This window comes from Zeugodacus cucurbitae, chromosome 3 (genome assembly GCF_028554725.1).
Source record: "Zeugodacus cucurbitae isolate PBARC_wt_2022May chromosome 3, idZeuCucr1.2, whole genome shotgun sequence".
In the NCBI taxonomy this organism is placed as follows: Eukaryota; Metazoa; Arthropoda; class Insecta; order Diptera; family Tephritidae; genus Zeugodacus; species Zeugodacus cucurbitae.
The window spans coordinates 38,790,402-38,800,699 of NC_071668.1; the positions used below are offsets into that span (position 1 = coordinate 38,790,402).

The window sequence follows — 10,298 nt, forward strand, 5'->3', positions numbered from 1 at the left end:
AGTTTAAAATATAGGAATTGTGGACTTTTCGTAGTGTCCCATTTTGAGTGTGAGTAGCTGTATAATATTAGTAGGGATAAATAAGAATTGTAATTCTTATTCCATTCTGCCAATTCACAGAATATCTAAACGGTTGCATGTGGATCTAACAAATTGAATTGAATAAGAATTAAAAAGCTTATTAAAACAAATTTTATAATAGTTTATCTATAATATAAAAATGAATCGATAGATGTGTTGCTAATACCTGAGACAGGTACCAAAGAAACCATATGTATATCACCGGTTTTCCGAATTTTGTTTGAAAGCAAATGGTGTTCCGTACTACAATAGAGTTCTAGAAACCATTGAAATTTTGTGGTGTTGTGAAATGTACTATAATGGATTGCATTGAACACACCGAAGGCTTTAAGCTCTTCTGCCACAATCATATCTTTTCTGACATTTTGACATACAGAAAATGGCACAATTCCGATTACTATGGCGCCGCGATCTGATAACACCGTTGGAAATAGGATGTCCTCCCGATTCAAAAATATATAGGGTAATAGGTACCGCAGACGCATAGTTTTCGAGATATTCCGCTTTAAAAATAAAAAAAATCAAAATTTTCAACTAGCTATTTCACACAATTTAATACACTTTAACACATTTTACGCACCTTTTTCACCTCAAATATATTAAATAAAACTGTAGGCGTTGTATTAAATGTACATTTTACTTTTGTTATATGTATAATTTTAAAGTCAGAATTATATGTTTTAAAAATCACTTTTCACTCTCAAATTTATGTGTTTACAATTATGCGGAAAACGAGCGCTGCCACATTGTAGATACCATATATAAATTCATCCATAAATTCCTCTTTTTGCGAAAATTCCTCTTTTTTGCCAAAATTCCTCTTCTTTTATTCAACAAAATAAATTTTTAAAAATCATATCGAGGACAGCCTTTGACTTTGCTAACACTTGTATTGGCTTGACCAGAAAGGAGTTCTACACGAAAAAACTTCGAACAAACCCGTTTTGGGCTCGACCAGGTTAATTTTTTTGAAGCGCGGCCGAAGGCCGCCAGTGCAGAAAGAAGTTCTACGCGAAAAAAAACTATGGACACCCCGGTTTTGGCTCTACCAGGGTTATTTTTTTAAAGCGCGGCCGAAGGCCGCCAGTGCAGAAAGGAGTTCTACATGAAAAAAACTTCGGACAGCCCTGGAAAGACTTTTATATACATCCTTGATACAGAAGAGAGTTCTACGACAAAAAATATGATATGCTAATAAATAAAACACAGTCATTAAAAAATCTATCATCTATGGTTTCTAACATGTGGCAACGCTCGTTTTCCGCATAATTGTAAACATAGAAACCTTTTCAGCTATTAGTGTACCAAGGGATTTTTAAAATAAGTAATTTTTGCTTAAAACATCTTAAATAAATCTATATTTTGAATTAAATTGAATATCAATAGTGTAATTTTCAATATTTTAAGTGAAAAATGTGAAAAAATAGTGTTACAGTGTGTGAAATTCCATGTGTTACTTATAGAAAAAATTGGCCTTTTAAACATGAATATTTTAAAAACTATAAGTCCAATCAAGAATATTTATATATATTCCTGCTCTGGAGAGCCTCCTCTTTCGCCTGATACCCCATTTATACCGGGAGTTGTCAAACCCCGACCGCCAGGGTAATCGGAATCGTGCCCAGAAAATAAATTAAATTCGAAATTAATTGAAATCAAAAAACAAAATTTGAAAAAATTATGTGAAAAATATGTAATATGTATGTAATAATATGTAATATGTAATAATTATATTTGACAATAATATTTTCAGATTGCTTGAAGTTATAACTGGGTCAGGATCAATTTTCCTGCCTGTTATTCATAATTACATTTTGAATTTATTTGTATCAGCTGATGAATGTAAACATAGTACACTATACTACATGTGTGTCACTATGCTGGTATATGGTTTCTTGAGCTTTTATTGTAGTCTTAGGCATAAGCGCATAACTCGAGAGCAGCTGAATCAATTTCGCAAATTCTTTTTTTAGAATATTCCTTGAAGTTCAAGGGTGGTTCCTACCTTCTTCTAAATATTAAAAAAATACCTGACAATGTCTAAAATCCTCACTTTTCTAATCTCCCATACAAACAATTTGTAATCTATAGATATAAAAATGAATTGATGTTCGCTAGTTTCGTAAAAAGTCGAAAACGCCCAAGCCGATCTGGTTAATTTCAGTCTTGAAATATACGTGGAAGACCAGAAAAGCATTAGAAAGTAAGTAAATATGGACAAAATTCCCAAGATTATAATAAGAGAATATTATTTGATTTGACAACAAAAATATAAAAGAGTAAACAAAAAATAATATTATTTTAAAGGTTGTTATTGTTGCTTTGTTAAAATATTTTTGTCATTGTTCAATTTTATAAGGTAGTCCAAAATAAATTGTAACAAGTAAGGAAAGGCTAAGTTCGGGTTCAACCGAACATTTTAGACTCTCGCAATTTATTGAAGTAATTTTATTGCGATAAAACACATTTTGACCCATGTATTCGGCATTAAGTCCACTAGAATAACGAAGATCATCATATATAGTATATGAGGGCGATTTCACTCATTTTCACCACCAAGGTATAACGGGAATAGAAGCAACATGGCACCTGTTAGTAGGCAAGCAAACGGCACATTCGGCCGTGAAATTACTCCTAAATTGCAAATCAACGAAATACCAGTCTGCAAAATCTCCAATAATAGCGCTATAACGACGATTATCCAGATATTCAAGAAGTCGCTGTAGGCACTGCACAGGACTTTAAAAGACTTTTTTTGTGGAGCCATGATTCTGTTGGCAAGTGATTTACGCCAAATTCTTCCAAAAAATTCGCATGCCTTCGATGATTTTAATTTGTGGCGACACATAAAGAATCGCCAATTAACTCCTAACATAAGAGTGATTCTGCACCAATATCAAATTGCGATTGTAGAAGCAGTTGAAAATTGTATGTCGCAGTTGACACCTCGATAGATTAAAAACATTTCCAACAGATTTCTGTCACTTCATAGTGAAGCTTATTCACCGTGTCTTTCCTGACATGAAACCACAATATGATAACCATAAATGACCTATGGTAAAAAAACAAAGATCTCGATGATCTTAATGTTACAATTTCGTTCCAGAAGAGTTAACACAGCTACAAACCAGTATGTCCCACAGACTATTTAAAATTGCCTTGACTATCACCACTCACTTTGCAATTTAAAGTAATGTGAGTTGTCATCATGCTGCGTAACATAATTCAACTTCGACTTTGCAAAAGAACAAGACTGGCTGGGAAGAAGGTAATCAATATCGTCATCGAAGCCAAGTTTGAGCCAACTATGAAATATGCTCATTTGTTACATATATACATACATACATGCATACATACGATTACAACAATTCAAAGTTTAACAAATGTTTATGATTTACGCTTAATACAAACCTACAATAATCTATATTAATCATATTCAAATTTTCCGCCTATAACGATTTTATCTTTATACGTAAGAAAATGAAAAATGTACCAAATTAATGTATGCCTTAGCCACAAAAAAGTGTGGCTAGTAAAAAATAAATACTCAGAAACAACGCAAGTGTATAATAAGTGAATAATATAAATAAAAAGTTCAGTATAAATCGAAAAAATATGCGTTAAAGTCCTAAATTTTAAAACTTAATTCGAATATCTCGTAAACTGTAAGTTTTCTATATGTATTTGTATTCTTAATCTGGAGAACCTCCTGTATCCGACCATAGCCATTTTAACCCCAAAATCGGGGAATATACTAAAGCCGACGTAATCCATTTGCTAAGGCAACAAAATTACACATCTTTGAGATTTAGAATTGTGATTGCAATTTGCAACAATTAATTAGCACTGTAAATATGAAGTAGTTGAATTCCGTAACTTTGTATTTTTAGAAATGAGTTATAAATTGCAAATATTAGAAGGTATCATTATCAACAAGCTAATCAATTGTTTTATTGAATAAAATATGAAACACATCAATTTCCTTTCTCAAAAAATTTATTTAGATATGAATCTATTCCAATATCTGAATAAAATGTAGTAAGAATTAATATATTTTATCTAATTCACGACTGACCTTGACGACGACTTCTATAATAGACATATAAAAAAAGCATAAAGAATAACCAGGACCCTTGTGTGTAAATAAAGTACTTAAAAGTTTTGTATGTGACTCTTGGGACACAATGAAAATAATATAATTCTTAAATATGTTGTGATATTTTTACACAATTCTTTTCACTTTGATTCGAATTTTTATATATAGACAATATAGACATACATTTTTATTACAATTTTAGTAGGGTATTTTTATGGTTTAATTAAGACAGAACTAAAGATTGAAAACAGTACACCGTTCTAAAATACACCATCATAAATATTACATATAATTTGACAATCACTAAATGTTTTTCCATTGCAGAACACACCTCGCACTTTTTATTTTGTTTACCCCCCCTTACACCATTTAAGACCAACATTCACAAACGATCAACGTATGATGTCGGCGACCCACACAAATTTTCTATTTTTACTTAAATTAAACAGGCTCGTCTACATCGATACACTTTTCACATACTTGGGAAAATGGCGACTTTTTCACCAATATTGAATATCCTACAACATATTCCACAATACTAAATAATCGATTTAAAAATATTACCAACGTTCTCGTGAATATCATATAATCGATAAATTTGAGACCAACGAGATCTATATGCAGTCCCCATGGGCAATAATTACAATAATTCAGTAAAACACTTGCCATGGTGCATATTGATTGATTGCCTATGGTATCGGAACTTACTTCGTATAAGTTTTGACTATTGCTTCTTATTTTGATATGCATTACAAGCTAAATTTGACTCCCAACACAACATTTTTTTCTAATATTCGTACAACTATTTGTATAAAAGTGCAACTTTTATCTTGAATTTTCACAATATATACTAAATCTTTTATTAATATTATGCACTTATTTTACACTTATACTTCACCACATTGCATCTGCATATTTATTTTATAAAAATTATCACGAAAATAGCTGTAAATAAATATTTAACATTTTACACAAATCTCGTAGTTTCAACAATAACAAAAAGGGTTGCAGCTTGACAAGTAATAAGTGTTGCCATATCAGATATTGTGCAAACGTCCAGCGTAAACACGACAAATGCGGTGCAGGCGATGCAGTGCGTTATATGCGGGTATATCACAAATTCAAACATATGTTGGCAAATGTAGATGTCCAATGTAAGCACGATTTTCCGATAATGCGTGTATTTCGAACTCAATATTTGCCCGCAGTATAATGCGAGAAAATATGACATTTCCATAGTGAAAATTAAAATTACAAATTCGAAAGTTCAAAAGAGAAATGTTTTGTGAAAAAAGCCATTATCGTTTGTTTTATTTTAATAACAAAAAATGTCGAACTCTGCAAATGAAGGCAATCAATGCATCAACGCATAATCGCGTTGTAATTGGACGCTTTTTGTGTTCCCCGAACGATATTGTGGGCCCGCACACATCGGTAAATCGTGACCGTGTCTACACTGGACGTGGCGTAAGTATATTTTATTGCATCAATCAGTTTCATAAACGGATCATCATGTTTATTAGCTACAGTTTTCCTCCACATATACTCTATTCTAAAATTTGAAAAATCTTCAGGATTGTTATAATTGTCCTTGATAAAGCCTATTTTGATGACCCGCCACTGGGATTCAATGCGCTGAGTTCCATCATCAGCTAGAAATGGATTATCCGGACCGCTGTGGTTTACATGACGGTGCTCATACCCGTGACTTGTCAAGCAGTTTTGAATTAAGTGGCCTTCAACTCTCCTTCCTAAAATTTAATAAAAAAGCATGTACTTATGTAACGTAATAAATAATATATTTATTATTACATTTGTTGTATTTTCGTTTACCGAATTTACTTTCATCGATTTGCACTTTTTTCCATCGCATCGCGGCAGTAATTGTACCAGTTGCATATGGTGGAGCTCGATAAAACTGACTCCCTGATCATGCTGTTTTTCCGAACTTCGGCTTGTGACCAATGCGAGGCATAGGCGTACATTAAGTAGAACACCTGAGGTAATGGAATCTTTGTATTCTCAAACCACGTACCCTTCGCTCGAGAGACTACTCGCGTACGGCAAGTACCCTTCCGACATCGAAAAATTCCGACTGCATTATTGCTTTTCGATATCCCACATCATTTTGGCCTCCGACGCAGTCAAAACGTTACTTTTTCTATCAACACCTCGGCTGGTCGATGGCTCGTTACAATCTATTTAAAAGACTTTCGTAACATTTTAAACAAATTAATAGTAGTTGTAATAAAATCCGATGTAGAAAATGAAGTGTTGAGGAGACTGATATACCCTCTTTGACATTATTTATTTTTGGGTTATAACTTTTTTCTGCATTGGCGGCCGCGCTTCAAAATAATAACCCTGTTCGAGCCATCCCCGGGCGTTATCAAAGGAAAGGTTATACCGAAAGATTTTGCATTAGTCATAACACGATTATGGTTTATGTATTTGAGGTATAATCCTTCTATTTTCTGTTTATTTTTATTCTTTTAATTTTTGCAAAATATCTCATGTGGCAGCACTGATTACTTGTCAACCTGCAACACCTTTTGTTATTATTGAAACGAAGATTTGTGTAAAATGTTATTTACAGCTATTTTCGTGCTAATTTTTATAAAATAAATATGCATAAACAATGTGGTGAAGTGTAAGAGTAAAATAAGTGCATAATATTAATAAAATATTCAGTATATATTGTGAAAATTCAAGATGAAAATTGCACTCTTTTCAAATTTAAGTGCGAATATCTCGAAAACTATAAGAACTATAAGAACATCCTCTCCAACGATACCCATTTTATTACCAAAAGCCTGGGATAGTATACTAAAGCCGAACCTTCCTATTCCGAAACTGGACCAATTTTTATTAAATTCTGTTTGTATATTGGAAAGGTCTGAATTTCATACAAATTGCCTTTCAAGACTCGAAGTCTCCCTAACTCGAAGTTCTTTTATGGATTATGGTGATTCGAGTTAGGGAAGTTCAACTGTAATAGTAGTAATAAGATAAATAAGATAATAAGCAACGGGATTCAATATTAGCTGTATACGATTGGCAAAGCGTTGGAGAATAACCAATAGAATACAATATCTAGATGTTCAAACAAACACGAAGCACTTGCGGTGCAACACTGCGCTAAAATGTCCTTTTAATCATGGGCAATAATGTTTTTTGGTAGAAAAACTTTAATCTGAAATTTTGCTTACCACTTCATTTCTATGTTCGTTCAGATATCGCGTTTTTTTAATCAATCATTATGTATATACAGTTTAATATATTAAAAAATATACATATATTTGTATAGTCCTTTTTGACAATAATTGTCCTTTAGCCATTTTTACCATTACGAATGACATAAATAGGTTAACAAAAGTTAGTAGCACTAACGCAAGCGGCGGTAGAATTTTTAACAAGGTATCCTTGACTGATGATACCAAAATGGTCACTGGAAATGTTCACCAACGATACAATCACACATGTTGACGGATATGCCATATACAAAATGTACAAAGTGTTCAATGAAAATTTCACTAACACCTCTAAGAAATACCGATAATGGCGGACAATGAAACACACACAAAATAAAATTTGCAATGGCTGCAAAACATGCCGCACCAAAACCGATTTCAGGTCTTACATGACCCACGAATAGGACGTTGCACTTCAATCTTTCATCAGACTTACAGAAGAAAACATAAAAGAGGACATAATAATTGGGTGTGGCGTGAAACACACTCGTCCACAAACAGAAGAAGTGAGTCGCGTTTACTTCTTCTTCTTCTTAACTGGCGTAGAAACCGCTTACGCGGTTATAGCCGAGTCCACAACAGTGCGCCACGCATCTCTCCTTTTGGCGGTTTGGCGCCAATTGGTAATACCAAGTGAAGACAGGTCCTTCTCCACCTGGTCCTTCCACCGGAGTGGAGGTCTCCCTCTTCCTCGGCTTCCACCAGCGGGTACTGCATCGAAAACTTTCAGAGCTGGGGCACTTTCATCCATTCGAACAACATGACCCAGCCAGCGTAGCCGCTGTCTTTTTATTCGCTGGACTATGTCTATGTCGTCGAACAACACATACAGCTCATCATTCCATCTTCTGCGGTATTCGCCGTTGCCAATGTTTAAGGGACCGTAAGTCTTCCGCAAAACCTTTCTCTCGAAAACTCCTAGTGCCGTCTCATCGGATGTTGACACCGTCCACGCTTCTGCACCATAAAGTAGGACGGGAATGATGAGGGACTTGTAGAGTTTAGTTTTTGTTCGTCGAGAGAGGACTTTACTTTTCAATTGCCTACTCAGTCCATAGTAGCACCTGTTGGCAAGAGTGATTCTGCGTTGGATTTCAAGGCTGACATTATTATCGGTGTTAATGTTGGTTCCTAGGTATACGAAATTATCTACAACTTCAAAGTTATGACTGTCAACAGTGACGTGGGAGCCAAGACGCGAATGCGCTGACTGTTTGTTTGATGACAGGAGATATTTCGTCTTGTCCTCGTTCACCACCAGACCCATTCGCTTCGCTTCCTTATCCAGGCGGGAAAAAGCAGAACTAACGGCGCGGGTGTTGTTTCCGATGATATCAATATCATCGGCGTACGCCAGGAGCTGTACACTCTTGTAGAAGATTGTACCTTCTCTATTTAGCTCTGCAGCTCTTATAATTTTCTCCAGCATCAAGTTAAAGAAGTCGCACGATAGCGAGTCACCTTGTCTGAAACCTCGTTTGGTATCGAACGGCTCGGAGAGGTCCTTCCCGATCCTGACGGAGCTTTTGGTGTTGCTCAACGTCAACTTACACAGCCGTATTAGTTTTGCGGGGATACCAAATTCAGACATCGCGGCATAAAGGCAGCTCCTTTTCGTGCTGTCGAAAGCAGCTTTAAAGTCGACAAATAGATGGTGTGTGTCGATCCTTTTTTCACGGGTCTTCTCCAAGATTTGGCGCATGGTGAATATCTGGTCAGTTGTTGATTTTCCAGGTCTAAAGCCACACTGATAAGGTCCAATCAGTTTGTTGACGGTGGGCTTTAGTCTTTCACACAGTACGCTCGATAGAACCTTATAAGCGATGTTAAGGAGGCTTATCCCACGATAGTTGGCGCAGATTGTGGGGTCTCCCTTTTTGTGGATTGGGCAGAGTACACTGAGATTCCAATCGTCGGGCATGCTTTCTTCCGACCATATTTCGCAAAGAAGCTGATGCATGCACCTTATCAGCTCTTCGCCGCCGTATTTGAATAGCTCGGCCGGCAATCCATCGGCCCCCGCCGCCTTGTTGTTCTTCAAGCGGGTAATTGCTATTCTAATTTCTTCACGGTCGGGCAATGGAACATCTATTCCATCGTCGTCGATTGGGGAATCGGGTTCGCCATCTCCTGGTGTTGTACTTTCACTGCCATTCAGCAGGCTGGAGAAGTGTTCCCTCCACAAACACAGTATACTCTGGTCATCAACCACTAGATCACCGCTGGGGGTCCTACAGGAGTGTGCTCCGGTCTTGAAACCTTCAGTTAGTCGCCGGATTTTTTCGTAAAATTTTCGAGCATTACCCCTGTCGGCCAGCTTGTCAAGCTCGTCATACTCACGCATTTCTGCCTCTTTCTTTCTTTTTCTGCAAATGCGTCTCGCTTCCCTCTTCAGCTCTCGGTATCTTTCCCATCCCGCTCGTGTTGCGGTCGATCGCAACATTGCGAGGTAGGCAGTCTGTTTTCTCTCCACTGCGAGACGACAATCCTCATCATACCAGCTGTTTTTTTGGCTTTTCCGAAAGCCAATGGTTTTGGTTGCAGCTGTACGTAAGGAGTTTGATATGCCGTCCCACAGCTCCCTTATACCGAGATGCTGATGAGTGCTCTCAGAGAGCAGGAGTGCAAGTCGAGTAGAAAATCGTTCGGCTGTCGGTTGTGATTGCAGCTTCTCGATGTCGAACCTTCCTTGTGTTTGTTGACGTGTGCGCTTTTCTACACAGAGGCGGGTGCGTATCTTAGCTGCTACAAGATAGTGGTCCGAGTCGATGTTGGGACCACGAAGCGTACGCACATCAAAAACACTGGAGACATGTCGTCCATCTATCACAACATGATCGATCTGGTTGCGAGTGATTCGATCCGGGGAC

The 10,298-nt window shown here is 36.4% G+C and overlaps 1 protein-coding gene across 2 annotated transcripts in view; it reads right to left on the minus strand.

Moving 5' to 3' along the window:
• Positions 1–4,780, minus strand: part of LOC105220053 (cAMP-dependent protein kinase catalytic subunit 1) — a 63,300-nt gene extending 58,520 nt beyond the window's left edge. Inside the window, exon 1 of one of the 2 annotated variants that reach the window (XM_011196440.3) lies at positions 4,658–4,780. The gene's annotated coding sequence lies outside the window, so the exon portion shown is untranslated. The other variant, XM_011196441.3, reaches the window with a different exon arrangement.
• Positions 4,781–10,298: the final 5,518 nt, after the last annotated feature.